At 46.2% G+C, this 17,570-nt stretch overlaps 1 pseudogene; it reads left to right on the forward strand.

Annotated features, from left to right (window-relative positions):
• Window positions 1–5,317: 5,317 nt before the first annotated feature.
• Window positions 5,318–9,146, forward strand: LOC127694523 (secreted frizzled-related sequence protein 4-like; annotated as a pseudogene).
• The last annotated feature ends 8,424 nt before the right edge of the window (window positions 9,147–17,570 follow it).

Consider the following 17,570-nt stretch of genomic DNA (forward strand, 5'->3'; position numbering starts at 1 on the left):
AATGTTGTGTCTCTAAATTTTCAGAGCTGGCAATTTGGTATTGAATAACAAATACCAAATAACAAATACCAAAAAGCTAATTTTTAGAAAGAATTGCTCAACAACTGAACTATTTATTTTTTATGGTTTATATTTATAATTAAGCATAAGGTAGCAAATGTTGGAAAATACATAATTACCAACCCTGCTTCATCTTCGGGCATGCAGATTGGAGAGTCACCATGACTACTTCTGATGTGCCTGAGGAAATAGCTAATTTAACCCTCTGGTTACAGAGGGTCAAGATTATCTGTCGTTAAATGCTGCCTACCAAGAAATTTTTCTGAGAGTCACTTACATGACAAATATTCCACACCACTCATGCTGTGAGCACTTATTAGAACTATGCATTCATAAGCCACTTGGCACAAGCATTGTTGTTGCAGAACATGGGTAAAGGACAGGTGCTTGCTGTTATAGAAACAAGGAGGCTTTCATGAGCCCGCTGCAAGGAATGAATCTACAAAGAATACTAGAGGTTTGTTGTTATTGCTGCTGCTGCTGCTGCTGCTGCTGCTGCTGGTGCTGCTGCTGCTGCTGCTGTTGTGTGTTCCCACATGGAAAGAAGTTGCCTGAATTTATTTGACATCCTGAACTATTCAGCCACATAAGATCCCAGGGGCTTAGCTTCATCATGCTTAGGTCAGTAAATAGTGATGAGCATCCCTGTGGAATTCTGAGTTGGTTCTATTATTTAAATCTCAGACTCCCCACCTAAGTATTGTTCAGTTGAGCAAAGACTTGAGAGTTTTGTGCTAACAAAGTAGCTTAGGCTTGTATGAAGATCTCTAGACCATGCTACAGGGATGCACCGTCTCTAACAGAGTTGCTTAGAGTTTGTAATGGCAGTGCCACATTGCCTTCCCCTAGGGCTAAATGGGCTCCTCCAAGAAATCTTTCTTGCTTTCCTCCTTTTCAGATATGGGCAAATTTTGCAAACTCTGTTTCATCACTCTCTTCTGTAAAGTGATAATGATGATATTACATCAGTCTCAAACCATGTCATAACTATCACAACATAGTGATTGACAGATGTGTTGGAACTTAGTATTTTTTCCTATGGTAGACATATTTGCCTACATTATTACTAATTAATGCACAACCAACCAACCAACCAACAAACAAATAACACAATGAAACACACAAAAACCCAAAACTGCCACCACTGACAGTAGCCAATCAGAATCATGGTGTCAAATTCTGAACTGTTAAGAAATAAGATCAGATCTTATGGCCAACATTTCTTTTCCTACCTTCATAAATGTGTGCTTTATTGATCTTGTTTTTTGCTTTCCTTTATTTCAATGAACAGACATTAACCTTTCTTAAGAGCCTGGCAGGAAATCTGATTATTTTTCCTCTAGGGTAATTTCTAGTATTACCATGATCCATTCAGCAAACAGCATTTGGCCACTTCAGAAGCATTTTCCCACTTCCATGTAAATGGTATGATTAGAAGTGAAAGGTAATCTTGAGTGTTGTTATGACATTAAAATAAAATAGTAATGACATTAAAATAAAATAGTAATTTTTAGTATTAAAATAAAAATAGTAATCGTTAGCAACCCCTCACAAATAACTATTCAATCCACTAGTGTTTAATACCTCTGCGTCCTTGCGTGCCTTTCACTTTTGAAACACAAAGCAATATTGATTTCACAAAGCAGTCAATGCCTGACAAAAATCAGTAGGAACCAAGCAATTGTCATGATAAAAACATAAAATCTTGGAAATGTTACACACATTTAGTTAGCTTTTAATTTGGTAATATTTAAAAGCATAGCCTCTTTTTCTATTACATACAGAGTTAGCTTATATAGACCTTGAATATCATGGTTTGTTGGGGTTATAGCTCCTCTTCTTCCCATTATTAAAATGAAAATTAGTAAAAAAGACTTTTGTATGTGGATATAGATGCCCACCTTTTTATATATAAACTTGCATATTCCTGAAAAACAAAACCATAGCAATAAAATAATTTTAATACATATTATTTAGAAATATTAACATAAAGTATTTCTGAGCCCTCAATAATTTTCATTACCCTTGACTATTAGAAAAGTAAAATACAATTTAATTTCTTTCTAGAATTTGTTTTGGGAGAAAATCTTTATCAAAATTTATGTTGCCAAAACAAAATGTTTATAACAATGCAAATTTCTTTCTTCAATGAATGTTGCTTTGTTTTGTTTTTAAAAAATGATTTTCAAGGTCCCTGAGAGGGCTCGGCCTGGAAAAATATTTTCATGCAAGTCTGAAAACCTGAGTTCAATCCCTAGAGCCTAGAGTGAAGCAGGAGAAAGCCAACTCCTGAAAGTTGTCCCCCAACTTTCCTGTGTGGACAATGGTATGTACACCACACACACACACTCACGCAGTAACAAACAAGCAAACCAACAAGTAAAATGGATTGAAAGGACGTAATTTAAAAATGCAAATCTGGTCCATTGCCTTAACCACTCGATCCCCTCATCCCATCCCACATTTCAGACTCTGCTGCCTGCCTTCCATCCCCTTAGTGTGGTGACAAGAAATGCCCATGCAATTTTTCTTTACATTTACTTCACATTAGACCATTGTGTTTCTTTTGAAAACATCTATAGTTCAGTTCCATAACTAATTTTTAATTCTGCTGTTTGACTTATTCTGTCAGATGTAAAGTTGGCAAAGACTTTTAATGATGTTTTTATTTTTGAGATTATATAATTACATCACTATCACTTCCCTATCCTCCCTCCAAATGCTCCCTTGTACCTTACCCTCTTTCAACTTCTTAACCTCTTTTTCTTTGAGAAAAATCACATTCCTTAAGGAAGAGCATTCCAGTTTGTTATCCAATACCACATGAAAACATACAGTTCTGAAAACATACATGTACAAGAAGCAAATAGACTGAGCAGATTATATTTATGTATTTAGGCACACACATACATACACACACACATACACACACATAGACACACACAGACACACACACACATACACACTCACACACTGCAACACACCTTTGCTGGATAAGTCTAGTTATCATCCCTCATTGAAGAAGCTTCTTATTACAACCGAAGGACACCATCACAGCAAAACAGAACTGGAACTGAACGTGGTGCAGAAATCAATGTATCAGGAGGAAGCCAGACCCAAACAGCTAAGTGTACATCTCAGCTCCTGTATCTATCACTTGGGCATCATTACAGAAGACACAAAGGTTTTAAAAGCCACAATAGCAAGACATTTGCTGTGAAACCGTCTTTTATGACAATGACTCCATAAAGAAGATAATATCACTAAATATGATAATGTGGAAGAAGGACAGATGTCTTGAGGTCCAAACCATAGACAACTACAGGGAATTCATGACTTCTGACGGAGGGATAATTAACCTCTCCTAGGAGTGAGACCCCTAAATGGATATCCAGAACAAAGTGGTCATTCCTAAAATCATATACCTATAAATATATATACATAAGCAACCAACTATACTCAGAATCTTGTGTTTATATCTGTCTGTATTTGTGCATAAATATGCAGAAATAATCAAAGAAAGCATGCTATCAATTTATGAGGAGATAAGAAGGGTTGGATGGAGGGAACATAAGAGAAGCTGGAAGGAAGAAAAGGAAAACAGTGAGTAATACAATTGTATTTAATTTAAAATATATTGAAATAATAAGTAAAAAAGAATATACTTGTGTATGTCTATTTATCAATATCTACTTATTGATGATAGATAATAGATGATATATAAATGATAAAATATCTATTATCAATACATAATAGAAATACTGGTAGATAGTAGATGATAGCTGTTAGATACATAAGTAATATGTATTCATACATACATAGACAGATATTTAGATGATATTTAGGTAGATGATAGGTAGACAATAGATAACTAGGTGATAGATAGATGATAGATGAGAGATAGGGAGAGAGAGCGTCAGCTAGAGAAATGTCTTAGTAGTTAGGAGCTTAGCTCCTCTTGGTGAAGATCTGGATTAGTTCCCAGCAACCACATGAAGGGGCTTACAACTATCTGTAAATCCAGTTTCAGGGCCTTCAAAGACCTCTGGCCTGTATGAGCATGTGTATACACATTGTGCATACAAAATCTTACACACACACAATATATATATATATATATAATATTTATTTTTAAAAATGAATAATTATATGCTTCTTAAGTAAAACACTTCTCAAAATGTTTATTATCTTTAACTTCCTCATTGCCTTATTTGAATGAGATGCATTTTAAATTGCTTAATTAATAAATGGTAAATTGGTATTCTTTATGTGTTATACTCTTCTATGTATTGTAAAAATATGTTACTTAACCTTTCAGACACCTTTATGAAGTTGGAATTATAATTATATTCATTGTATGCATCAGAAAATTGATACACAAAGATAGCATAGACAAACTTGTAGAGCTGGTTGGGACTTGAATCTACATGTTTTTCCAGTGTGCTCTGGGACATTAGGTGTCAGGACCCTCTACATAGTTCAATGAAAAGATGAGGTGCTCTCTTGTTTGTCATTGTGATGTCACTGGACACTGTTGGTTAACCACTGGGAGATAAATGGCCATCTGCATCTCGGTGAAAAGTACGTGTTCAGTCATTAGTGCAAAAGAACTTCCATTATATTCATAAAAGGTGTTCAAAACTGAAAAAAAAAAGATCAGGTTGCTCCAACTCTGTACTTAGGGAAACTTTAAGGCAGACTTAGCAAAGTCTCCCCTTGCACAGGTTTGTATCCAGCTTCCCAAATGACTGAAAGCAAGATGCTGCTTTTTTTGATCTGAAGAAAAAAGACTCGAAGATTTAAAAAAAAAAAAAAGGAGAGACTTTGGGGGAAATGCAAAACTATAGCCCTTGGCTGTGAAGTGGAGGAGATGAAGTCATTGCTTCTGCAGGAGCACTGGGGGTGGGGCAGCGGAGTGGGAGCCTGCTCTGTTCTTGCTGCTGCCAAGGCTGCTGAACTCCTGTCAGGGGATGAGTCTGGATAAATAGGGTTCTACAGTGGCCATTGCCCACAGCACTCTGAGCTGCCGGGCCCAAGACTGGAGCTTCCCATGCGGGTCGGTTCTGAGTGCTGGCGCTGCTGGCGCTGGTGTGCCCAGGGGGCATCTACAGCCAAAGCCCCAGAACTCCCCAACAGTGCGGACTGGAGCTCCAGCAGGAAAGCTCACTCCACTGGCCCTAGGTAGAGATGAGGAGAGCAGCGGGGCTGGAAGTAAAAGGTCCTCCCAGCAGGGACTGCAGCCCAGGAGGACAGCGCCATGATCTTCTCCGCCCTGGTGGCTTCATGCCTGTGGCTGTGCCTGGCGCTGGGAGCTCGGGGAGAGCCATGCGAGGCTGTGTGCATCCCCATGTGCAGGCACAAGCCCTGGAAGGTCACCCGGATGCCCAACCACCTGCACCACAGCACTCAGGAGAATGCCATCCTTGCTATCTAGCAGTATGAGGAGCTAGTGGACCTGAACTGCAGCTCCATGCTGCACTTCTTCCTTTGTGCCATGTACGCACAAATCTGTACCCTGGAGATCCTGCAGGATCCCTCCGAGCCCTGAAAGTCTGTGTGCCAGCGAGCATGTGACGACTGTGAGCCCCTCATGAAGATGTATAACCACAGCTGGCCAGAGAGCCTGGCCTGCGGTGAGCTGCCGCTCTATGACCCTGGAGTGTGCATCTCTCCTGAGGCAATAGTCGCTGACCTTCCAGAAGATGTAAAGTGGATAGACATCACACCAGATATGGTGGTGCAAGAAAGGTCCTTTGATGCGGACTGTAAACGTCTGAGCCCTGATCAGTGCAAGTGCAAGAAGGTGAAGCCAACCTTGGCAACAAAGCTGAGCAAAAAGTACAGCTATGTTATTCATGCCAAAATAAAAGCCGTCCAGAGGAGTGGTTGCAATGGGGTCACAACTGTGGTAGATGTGAAAGAGATCTTCAAGTCCTCCTCACCTATATCCCTCGAATGCAAGTCCCTCTCATCACTAATTCCTCCTGCCAGTGTCCACACATCCTGCCCCATCAAGAAGTCCTAATGATGTGTTATGAGTGGCATTCAAGAATGATGCTTCTTGAAAATTGTTTAGTTGAGAAATGGGGAGATCAACTCAGTAGAAGGTCCATACAGTGGGAAGAGAGACTTCGGGAACAGCAGAGAACAATTCAGGACAAGCAGCAAACAGCCAGCTGCCCTAGTCACAGTAACCCCCCAAAGCCAAAGGGAGGGTCACCTGCTCCCAAACCTGCCAGTCCTAAGAAGAACATCAAAGCGAGAAGTGACCCCAAAAGTCAAACCCGAAGAAAGGTGCAAGCTAATTACTTTCCAAGATGGAGCCACCCTTGAAGGAGAAGGTGGTGCTGCCTGGAACAGCCTACAGAACGCCACCCACCACTTGCCTTAAGGACGCTCTGGGGTTCTCTTTATAGACACATCTTGCAGCATTTCTCTTAGTGATGGCTTCAGTGTTTCACATTAAGTCACAGAGCCCTGTTATTTGTTGGTTTCCTGGTATGGAAAGTAGAAGAGGGAAAGTTGGGGAAGGGCGCCTGCATTCAGTGCTCTGTGTGCATACTGTGTGACCTTCAGTTTTGGGAATTTGACCTATAATGTATGTACATTGTAAAGTTCACATGCTATGTCAAACAAAACTTTTTTGACAAAAATATTGAATATCCTTTAACTTCTGTTAGGAAGTTAGTGATATATTAAATGTTATTGAAAACATGTTTTTGACAAAGGCAGGAGGAATGGTACTTAAAAGATCTTCATGTGTGTGGTTCGTAGGAAGGTTTTTCAGATGAGTGTGGCTTTGAAAAGTTTAGAGCTATGGGATGTGGGAAATGGTGATGTGTGTTTGTCAGACTTTCAATTCTGTCTTTACCTAGAAACTTTGAAAAGAAAGCTAAAAATGACAAGTAAAGAGGGGCAGACTGTCAAGGTCTATGTTCTTGTCACCTGGCTGCCACACCATCCTGGAGATGCTCCTCACCAGTTACCCAGGGGCCGCCCCACAAACGGTATTCTTTCTTCCTCTATGACTAAAGCAATAAAGAGCCATCTTGGATAATAATAAAACAGAAGAAGAAGAAGTCGGGAAACTGCCTTTTTTAGGCCTGTTCTTTTCTTTTCCTCCTTTCACCCAAGTTTTACTCCCAGCAATAAGTGTTATGGGGAGACATCGGGTCTGTCTGTTGGTGGCACTAGGGGCAGGCTGGTGGCACCGCAACACCCCTTCCCCCATCTTGCCTACAAGTTGCATGACCTGCATTGTAATCCACGGGGTGCGGTAGGGCAGGGAGAATCCTTTCAGATCCTGGATGCTGTTGAATTCAATGTATTTTCCTCCCTTGCCTACCCTTCCCAAGCTAGGGGAGGAGAGAGCTGCCTTCTTCTGCATGAGAATGCTTAGGGTGTCTGCCTGCTGGGACTCCCCTAATCCTTTCTTCTCCTTTCTCACAGCAAAATCTCAGGTTTTCTCAGGAAAAAGCTCGCATTTCGCATATTTACATTTGCATTTTATTTTTAAAACAATCCTATCAAGGCAAAAATCTGTGTGGGGGGACATACTTCTCTCCCAACCAGGTCTAAACTTGCCTGGAAGGCTGCACCTGTTTTGAGCCCCTACCAGGAAGGGTGTTTGTGGGGGATGGAAAGAGGAAGTTCTGTGGCCCTCAAATCATTGGGAGAGAGCAGTCTGCCCGCCCCCTCACCAGGCTGCCAGCTCGGCGCACCCGAGGGCTGAGCCCAAGAAGCTGGCCTCAAAGGTGCTGGTGCAGTGCTTGTCAAAAAATGCCCTTCAAGTCTCAATTTCCTGGCCGGCCATTTCTTTAGCTTGCAAGGCTCGCCCTGGGTCACCTCGGTTCTCCAGAGCAGTCCCGCAGGCGCTCCTTCCCTCTCTCTCTCCCTTTCTACTCCCTGCTTGCCCAAGGCTGAACCCAAAACGCACTGCCAAGAAGGAGCAATAGACTCGGGGGCACTCAGTGCACCCCGCCCCGCAGTCCCCTCCCAAGCCGAGCTCGGCTCCTGGACTCTTGATTACCCAGATGAGTGTCATTCAGATCTAGGTCTGCATGTCTGCAGGCCTGCATCCCTGGCTGCCTCGCTGGGGTTCCTGTGTGCTCCTGTCCCCTGTCACTGTCTGCAAGCCCGAGCCCCTCACCCAGGCTGGGGAGCACCCCAGTCACCTCAGCCACACTCATTTCGCTTCCTCCCATGGAGGAGTTTGCAGCAAAACCAGGCAGCACCAGGCCAGGAAATGGAAGGGAGAGAGCAATTCCCGTCGCTCAGCCAGCTTGCCAACTCTCCCTCCCCGAGGCCGACCCTCTGAATCCCAACTGCAACTTTTCCTTTCCCTCTGTTTTTCCCCTCAACTGCAGTGCGCGGGCGGGCAGCAGCTGTGGGTGGCAGAACAGCGAAAGCCAAGAGCTGGCGAGTGGGTGGGTGGGTGGGGAAGCAGGAGGGAGAGGAAGGGCGGAGAGAGAGGGGTGAGAAGAGGGGAGGGTGGGTGAGATTCTGCTCTCCTGCCACTCCCAGCCCGTGTGGGGGCGGGGGGGGGAGGTGGGAGGGAGGAGGCCACGAGGAGGAAAGGGAGGAGGCAGGGGAGGAGGGAGGGAGGGAGCCAAGGAAGATGCTCCAATAATCTGCGTGTTTCCTAAGGCTTGGAGCACTTGTACATTTCTGCAGGCGCATAGCTAGCCATTTAAGGCGGCTGCTGCAGCTCTGACTGCATCTTCCTTCTCTTCTTCCTCCAGCTCCGTGCCTGTGCACATGAGTGTGTACGACTGTGTGTTGCAGGTTGTCCATTTTAATTCTGCCCAGGAGGTGGGACTTGGTGACTTTAGCACCATCTTTTTTCTTTTTATTATTATTATTTTTGCTTCCCCACCGTCTGTTGCTGCAACCCTGCAAAGCCTCGGACTCGGAGTAGGAGGGCTCGCCTCCTTTTCAGAGCTCCTGGACCCCGCAAGCAGGTGAGCGCCAACCTGGCCACCACACCTGGCAGAACACGCCACAAGAGGGACCCAAGGCTCCCACCCAGCCGGGCAGCGGTTGAGGCGGCCGGGATGGTTTCCTGTGCTGAAGGATTTTGCATCTGATCATTAGGCATTTCAAAGAGAGGCCCCCGTTCCCCTTCCCCCCTTCCTCGCTGTCTTTGTTCCTTACCCCCCACCCTGTTCTCCCCACTCCCCACTCCCCCCACCCCACCCCACCTCTCTCTCTCTCTCTCTCTCTCTCTCTCTCTCTCTCTCTCTCTCTCTCCTCCTCCTCCTCCTCCTCCTCCTCCTCCTCCTCCTCCTCCTCCTCCTCCTCCTCTTTTTTAGAACTAGAGATCAGAGGTGGATGTCTCTCTTCGCCAGCCAAGTGTAGTTTCTGGCGGATTTTCTTGCTTGGAAGAGTCTGCCTGGACCTTGTGGGCTCCCTGCTGTCTTGCCCTGCAGGTTGTGTCTGCAGCAAGACTGAGATCAATTTCTGGCTGCCAGAGGATGAGAACCTCTTCCCTCTCCTGGAAGGGCAGGATTCAGGGAACAGCAATGGGAACGCCAGCATCAATGTCAAGGACATCTCAAGGAATATCACTTCCATGGAAGTCAGGTGGCCGCTGCCCAGCCCGCCCCGCCCCGCCCCAGCTCTGCATCTCCCTCTTGCCCCCACCCCCACTCCGCCCTCGAACCAGCCCTGTGCTCCCCAGCTCCCCTCTGTTCACAGCCCATCCCCTGCATCAGGCTCGCCCTGGCTAGGGAGATGCTGCAGAGCTGTGTGTTCCAGGTGACTCCAGCCCCAGCCAGGTGCAATCCAATGATGCTGGGGAACCTGGGGCCCAGCTCCTTTCCCCGCCCCCACCCTCTGCAGGCTCTTTTCCAGGGTGCGAATTGGTTTCTTTGCCCCCCACTAAAGAGCAACAGTTTGGCTAGGCTCAAGTGGAATAAAGTAGAGGCTGCTGGGTTTCCTGACTGGTGGTGGCAGATAGAGGCCAGCAGAGGCAATGCTTGCCTGAGGAGACAAGGTGACAGACAGGGACTGCTTGGGAACCAACCCAGATTTCTTGTTTTTAACTGTTTCCTTTTGGAGGCAGCAAAACATGCCAATAAGTAAACAAGTTGGATGCTGGCTTCTCCCTAGGAGACTTTGGACCTGTTCAGGCCATCATGGACTCCTACCTCTTTGCTTTTCCTACCCCCAACCCTGCCTCCTTCTCCAACCCCATTTTGTGCATTTCTGAGACATCCCCCACCTCTTTCCCACCCTCATCTGCATCTGGGTGCCTACAGACCCTTTCCTGGCTTGGACTTCCATAACTGCCCAGGATAATTCCGAATCAGGCTGTTGGAGGGAGAAGAGAGAAGAGGGCCTGGCTTCGGGGAAGGGATTTCTTTCACAATTCTGCGGTTCCATTTTTGTTTTTTGTTTTGTTTTGTTTCTTTTTCTTCTTTTTTTTTTTTTCTCAAAAATTGAACTCTGCGTGGTGTTTGGCTGGTTTTCCCCGTCTGAGTAGGACCTGGTGTAGAGGCCTGCTCCTTTCTTCTAGTGTTTCTTTGGTAGGGACCTGGCCAGAGGACTGTGAAGGAGCAAAAGGAAGAGCTTGGGCACCAGGAGTCTGCTTGGCTTTCTCTCAGTCTGTAGCCAGGTGACCACACCCCTCTGACTCTGCCCTGGGGAAGGAGGAGGGTGTGGATAGCCTGGGATGTTCAGAGGGAAGCTCATTGGTTTTTGCCCCTGTGCTCTCATCCCTTGGGAGCCCCAGGACTGGGTAGGATGGTGGCCAGGCTCCCAGGGAGACATTTAGGGTAGCTCTTTGCCTTGGGGACAGACTAGAGCAAGAAGGAACCCAGTGTGCTGTGGTCACTGCCCTCTCAGAATCCCCCTCCCTCTCTCTCTCCTTTACTCCTCCAGTCATTGCCTCAAGACTAGGAAGCCTGAAGGAATTGCAACCAGGCTCTCTCCAAAGCCCACCAGCTCTCTTGGTTTAAGGCAGACGGCTTGTATTCTTGCAGCTTACCCTTTGAGGGAGATGGACAGCCCTGGAAGGTATCCCTGACTCCTGGAGACAAGCCTATCCCATATCTTAGCTCTGCCTTTCTCTCCTGACCACCTCTAGGCTGGTCAAGGATGACTAGATAGACAGCCAGGGGGCAAGGGGAGGGAAGAGGAGGACAAGGGAAGAGCCCCTACACACTTGCAGGCCAGCGTCTGTCCTGAGAGCAAGGCCTGGAAGCATATTGTCTCAGGGAAGCTTGGACTTGGATCTGGGGGCCCCTGGGTTGTAGGCATGGATGTAAAGAGCTTAGTGGCCTGTACTCTGGAGCTGGGCATGGAGATTTTCAGGTGATTTGATTGGATGTGCCAAGGGTTGGAGAGTTTGGGGGTCAGTGAGCTGTGTGTCTGCCTTGTTCTCTGCTCCAAGGATGTGTATATCCCTGGGAACACTCAGGGAGGCAGGATTGGTCACAATCAGATAGGTTCTTCATGGTCATGAAGAAGTGTCACACCTCTCAAAATGAGGTTTGGGGAAGAGATTCTATAAGCAAGAGTAGGATTAGTTGTTCCTGGAGACACTGGTGGGAGGAGGGGACACAGTTGGCCTCTTGTTCCTTTCAGGCTAGGAGGATTCCAGGAGAGGGCCTGTGGTGATCTAAACAGGGAGATTTCAAGTCCCTCACCAGGGATTAGACTCTAGCAGGCCATCAGGACTCTCTCCTAAACCCATCTAACATCAAAGAGTAAGTGGTGGGAAAGGTCAGAGGTCAGGGGTTGGATGAACCTTCCTCACCCCATCTTCCCCCCAATGTGCTGTTATGCCTGTGTCTGGTACTGGCTAAACTGAAGGAAGGGCTCAGACTCCCATTCCAGAGGGAAGGAGTCTCATGGAGGGAGAGGAATCCTGTTCATCCAGGGAGGAACATGCCCTTGTCCCTGTCTTTCCCTTTAAGAAATGGAAGAATAAGGGGGGAAAGTGGCTTTCCCAAGCCTACTTTCTGATCCTAGCACTGAATTCTGGTCTGCCCAACACATACCTCAGGTCCCCAACCCAAGGTCTGCTGGAAGAGGTGGGGCCTAAAGAAAGAGGAACACAGGGAAGGGGAGGGTCCAGCCCTGGTCTGGCCTGGAAAAGTATCCCTCAGATTTATGTTTCTAGAGATACAGGGTAGGAGGGGGCATTGCCTGTCAGCCTGGAGCTCTGGGTGATGGGGTGCCGCTAAACAGATTATTAGCATGGAGAGATGGCATCTTCTCAGGCTCTTCTAAAGTAGCTGTCCTCTGAGAGTGAACTCTCTGTGCTGAGCTTTTAGACAAACAAGATTTTGTTTTCTTGTGGCTCTAATTCTTGTGGTATCATTTGGAGTGGTGGCTGTGCCCATCCAGAGCTATGGGTAGAAGAGACTCTACCTGCTTGGCTACCTTGTTAATACAAGGAGGAAATCAGCAGCAAGGCATCAGGGCAGAAGGGTAGACCTCATCTCCATCTGGTCATAGCCTAGCTTCTCCAAAGAGTCCTTCCTGCCTCTGTTCCCTTTCTCTTCAGAAGGACAGTCTCTTTTGCTACTGTAGCTCTTAATACACCATAAACTTATGGTCCATAGGCAGCCACACCCAACTAGATTCTGACATCACAAACGCAGGAGGGTGGTGGCCAAAATGGTATGTTGTCTAGGCTGCCTCCTTAGGCCAGGCCTACAGGGTTGTGTTGACTTGGGATCATATATCCTTTGAATGGTTGAAAGAAGATGGATGTAGAGACTGTGGCATTGCTGGGTCAGATGTTCTTGAGATGGCTTGTCTGTGCTAGCAAAGACCATGTACTCTAGACTGGAGCACTGAGCCGCCATTTGTATATCAGTCTGAACTGCCTCAAGGTTCCAGGTGTCTGGTGGGTTTTTAGTTTCCTTTATTTACCCTTTCCCTCAAAGACACTCTGCAGACTGAACCGGTCATCTGGGCGGGGAGGGTCTCTGCTCTCTAGGCTTCTCTATTTTAAAGAGTGGGGTGGGTGACCCAGCCTTGACAAAGGCCGGTGAGAGCTAGAATCCTAGCTAACATATGAACCAGGGTATAAAGGCTTTGCAGCAAAGAATTCAGAGCCCCAGGATTGGGGTTAAGCCTTGAAAGGAGCCTTGGATGCTCCATTTGGAAGGAAGAGGTAACAGACTCTGGGTAGGGTTATTTCCAAGATGAAAGCTGGGCAGTGGACTTCGTTGGTGGTAAGATTTTATACTGAGTCCAGGTTGTGGTTGTATGTGTATCTTCCATGACCCAAAATTTTCAGCCTCAGTATACCTGGCAGGCTGAGCTTCCCTTTGGGGGCCAAGGACATCAGCGCTGAGGCTACCTGGGAACTGAGACCATGATAGTTTGGGTAAATCCAGTAGAGCCCTAGCTACAGCTTTGAGAGTACTTGTATGGTGGGTCCAGGAGGGTTGATCTGAGTCTGGGAGATTCCTTAGGGTCCTGCAGGGTTCCAGCTACTCTCTGTGGCCTGCCTTGAAACCCTAATCTTTGCCTTGCCCGACCATGCCAGCTGAACCTTCCAGTCTGGAAAGGATGGTGGCCCCCAACTCCAGATGAATCTTGAGTACCTGGTATATGATTATCCTTGGCCCTTTCTGCCTATGGCCCTTAGCAGTGTTGTGACATTTTCTCTGTGACCTGGAGTCCCCATCTCAGGTTCTCCATTGAGAGGCTCTTGCAGGGCTCATTTGCCTTTGGGGGGGGCACAGTGGCAGACTAGGAATAAGAAAGGAACAGGATACAGTGAGTTATATCCTGGCTTTCCCCCACCTCTCTTGAGTTGTTCTGGAGGGCTGCAGACCCTTTGAACCTGTACATCTATGAATCCAGGCCCTGGGTCAGAGTGTCCCTTCCAACCTGGACGTCTGCCCTCTCAGAACCAGAAAACATCCCCCAGGAGGGTTAGCTTCTTTTAAAGGTCTCCCTGGTGGAATTAGAATGACCCTGTGATCCCGTGATGCCACTAAGAGTAGGGCACAGGTGAGTCCACCCTGGCTGTGGGAATCTTCCTTCCCCAGGTCTAGAAATGTCAGATCAACCAGAACTTGGCGGAATTTGTGACATAGGACACAATTTTTTATTAACTGCCTGGACCAAATGTGTGGACTTCTATATTGTTTTTAGGGTCCTTAGCCTTTCCTTAGAGGTTGGGCAACTGACTCTATGACCCTCATTCCTAGCCCTGAGCTCAGGCCTAGAAGAGATGTCCTTGCTAAGGTGTTCTCCATTTGCTGGAGGGAGGCAGCTCCCACTGTATATGGGAAAAATTAGAACATCTATTGCAAATTATTCTTGCTGCCTACAACAGGAGAGATTTAATATTTACTGTATGGATTAGAGATATCCAAGCATATGGTAATTTAATAAATATGAGTGTTTTGGGTTTGTAAGATATATTTTTTATTGCTAAATCATGCATAAGCATAACAACATGGTGCCCTTGTTTCAAGTGGTGGAGGACTGCATTTGGAGGGGACTGGATAGGAGAGGTGACTTTGGAATCTGTTCTCCTACTTATTACTCAGTTCTTTGCTGAAGGCATTTGTTAACTGGTATGGATACATGGGATATAAGATGGGACCAGGCTGAGTGGGCCCAGGAGTGGTTCCTTTCTCTATCACAGGTTTCAATGCTGGTCATATCTCCCAGGAGCCATGCTGTCACTCAAATGGCACCTTCAGCAGTGGATACATCATCAAGAGTTGCCCACAGGCATTTGTATCACAAGTCCCAGTTGCTCAGGTGTTTTTTGTCCGAGAACTATTTGAGTTATATAAGCAGGGATGATTATTCCCATTTCATAGATTCATTAAACAAAAACAAGAGCAGAACTGGAGTCTTAGGTAACTAGGTACTGGGCGTGGCCTCCTGCAAGACCCTGCCTCCTCTTTGGGGGAACTTTGCCAAAGGCAGAGTCTCCTCCATTCCTGTGTCTTCCTCTGGGGCAATGTTTACAGATTCAGGGTCCCCAGAGGCAGCAATCCTGTGAAGGCTGGCAGCCCCAGGGCTCCTTGGAGCCTGCAGCCCTCTCCAATTACAAAGAAACTCAGAGGGCTCTGCTGAGCTATTTACATGGATGGCTGGGGGAAAGGGGCACTCAGCAGGACTGGGAGTCCTTCTCCCTGGCCTCCACTCCTGTCTCTGCTGCCTCTGCCTGGCTTGTATAGCCACAAAGGGTCATCTGGTTTAGGGTGGTTGAAGACTCAGGATTCTAATTCCAAGCATTAGACTTGGAGCTTTGGGCAATTTCTGTTTCCCACTGTTCTTCCCAGCCGGGCTTCTCTCTAGCTGCAGACAAATCCTTTTGCTCTCATGGGCCTTAAGTTTCTTATCTGTAAGACAAGAGAACTAACATAGGAGTGTCCCTCGGCATAGCCTGGCGAAGAGAAAACCGTCCACATGTGAGCACTGCTACTAAGAGCAGCTCTTACTGAGAGCTCAGTAACTGATCACAGTATCAAGTATTAGATAACTGATTATAGGAAGGACTAGAGAGATGATCATAGTTATCATTTATTCAACACTTACTGTATCCCAGAATACTGCTCCAACCCTGTCAATTAAATGTACACCAGTTCTGTTTACAGATGGGAAAATTGGGTCTAAGAAGGACCGTGATTTCACACAGTTTGACTTTTGAATATTAAGGTAACTGTCTATATCCTTCCGTATGCTGTGGATACATAAATGTAATTATGTGCCTAGATATACAGGCACACATAGGTGAATATATTACTATTGATACATTAATAATAAAATAAGAGGCTGGACATGAAATCAGGGAGGTTCTCAAGGCTTTATTTCACACCCTTCTAGTTCCATGGGTGAGAACTACTCTGGCTGGCAGTGCAGGGAAGGCTGGCAGGATGCTCATGAGGATAGTGTTTGCAGAACAACCAAGCCTCAGCCAGACCTCTAATGGAGAGGGAGGCTTTGGTGGGACGCTTTGGCTTCTCCCCCCAATCTGTTCCCAAAGTACTGGCCTTCTTGGAGGCTGTGTCCCACCCTTTTGCCAGGCACCCTTAGCTTTCCCACATTGACAGGGGAGGAGAGGGCTGGGTAACTTCTCTTAGAGCTTTAGGGTATCAGACCTGTCTTAAGAGAGGGTGTGTGGTGGGGAATCTAAAGAGCTGGTCAGCTAGAGTTGGCAGCCGAGGTTGGAAGTCGCATCCCTGGGTGGGGAGTCCTAGGTGTTCCTGGGCCTCCATTTTGCTGTCTCTGTGAATCGGTAGTCTTCACTGCCTGCGGCCCCTTCCTCTTCCTACACTTGTTGTGCCTCTTGCTCGTAGATGTATCATCTCTCTCCTGTAGGGAAAAGCCATGAGCATGAGAGATGACAATCATTGTTCCCCCATGGAGAAAGCTCTCCTTCTCCCCCTCTCTCTGCCTTTCCACTGAGGCAGCCCCTTCCACCTCTACCAAACATATTCCTCATTCTCTCCTTCTTTTTTATGAAACACCCAACAGGCACTGTCAGGCACAGTCGGGTCTAGTAGTCATGAGATCTTTTAATAATTAAATAACCTTAAATGCCATATTTGGTGGATCTCTGACACTCTTGAAAACCATCTATCTACATACAGCATGCCGAATTTGTTAAAACTGAACAGTCTTAACTTACCTGGGACCCCTGAGTAAACCAAGGGGAGACGGAATTGCTGCAAAACACATGAGAAACTTTATTAAAAATACTAGCATGCTTGGGTCACTCTGTATATGAAGAGTGAGTGACCCCCACCATCCACACTGAGGACTTTGTATACAGACCCCAGGGCAGACTCCATTAGGCACAATGTGAGTGGTAGAACAGTAATATCCTTAAACAGATTGGTCCACTAGGGGATGAGGTAAATGGCCAATGGTCAGTCCGGTCAGTCCTTTGGAATGCATCCTCACCCCTAGGTCTCTCCTTCCCCTTTGTGGTCTGAGGAATGCAACCCAGCCCCTGACCCTTTTTAAGTTTCTGAGTTAACTCTTTCAAATTGTTAAACATTGATTATTTTTAACTATTTACTATGTGAATAACCTTATCAGAGCTGCCCTCTTGGTATGTTGTTCTGTTATATATAACCTGATAAACAATATTTAGTTCTATAAAGATATTTGCATGGAATATGCAAGGTGCACAGATCAGTTAAGGATGAATTTTTGCTTCCTGTTTGAGCAGGTAAAAGACAACTGTCTTTTTTATGAGCTGGTTTGATCAATAACCAAATGGTAATATATCTGCATGCCATATCAAAAGATGATTTTTGATGGTTTCCTGGACCAAAGAGTTTCTCACAGCAGTCATATCCCTTGAAGAAGGCAGTATGGCCCAATGACTGCAGTGGATCAAATAGTGCCCCCCACCCCCCACAGTTCATGCTCATGTGGATTCCTTTGCAAACAGTGCCTTTGCAGATGTAGGGACTTGAGATGAGGTTGTGCAGTGCTGCTGAGACAGGTCCCAACCCCATGACTGGAGTCCTCATTAAGGCCATTTGAAGACTCAGATGTGTCCATAGGATGTTTGA

The sequence above is a fragment of the Apodemus sylvaticus genome, chromosome 10, assembly GCF_947179515.1.
Source record: "Apodemus sylvaticus chromosome 10, mApoSyl1.1, whole genome shotgun sequence".
Lineage (NCBI taxonomy): Eukaryota > Metazoa > Chordata > Mammalia > Rodentia > Muridae > Apodemus > Apodemus sylvaticus.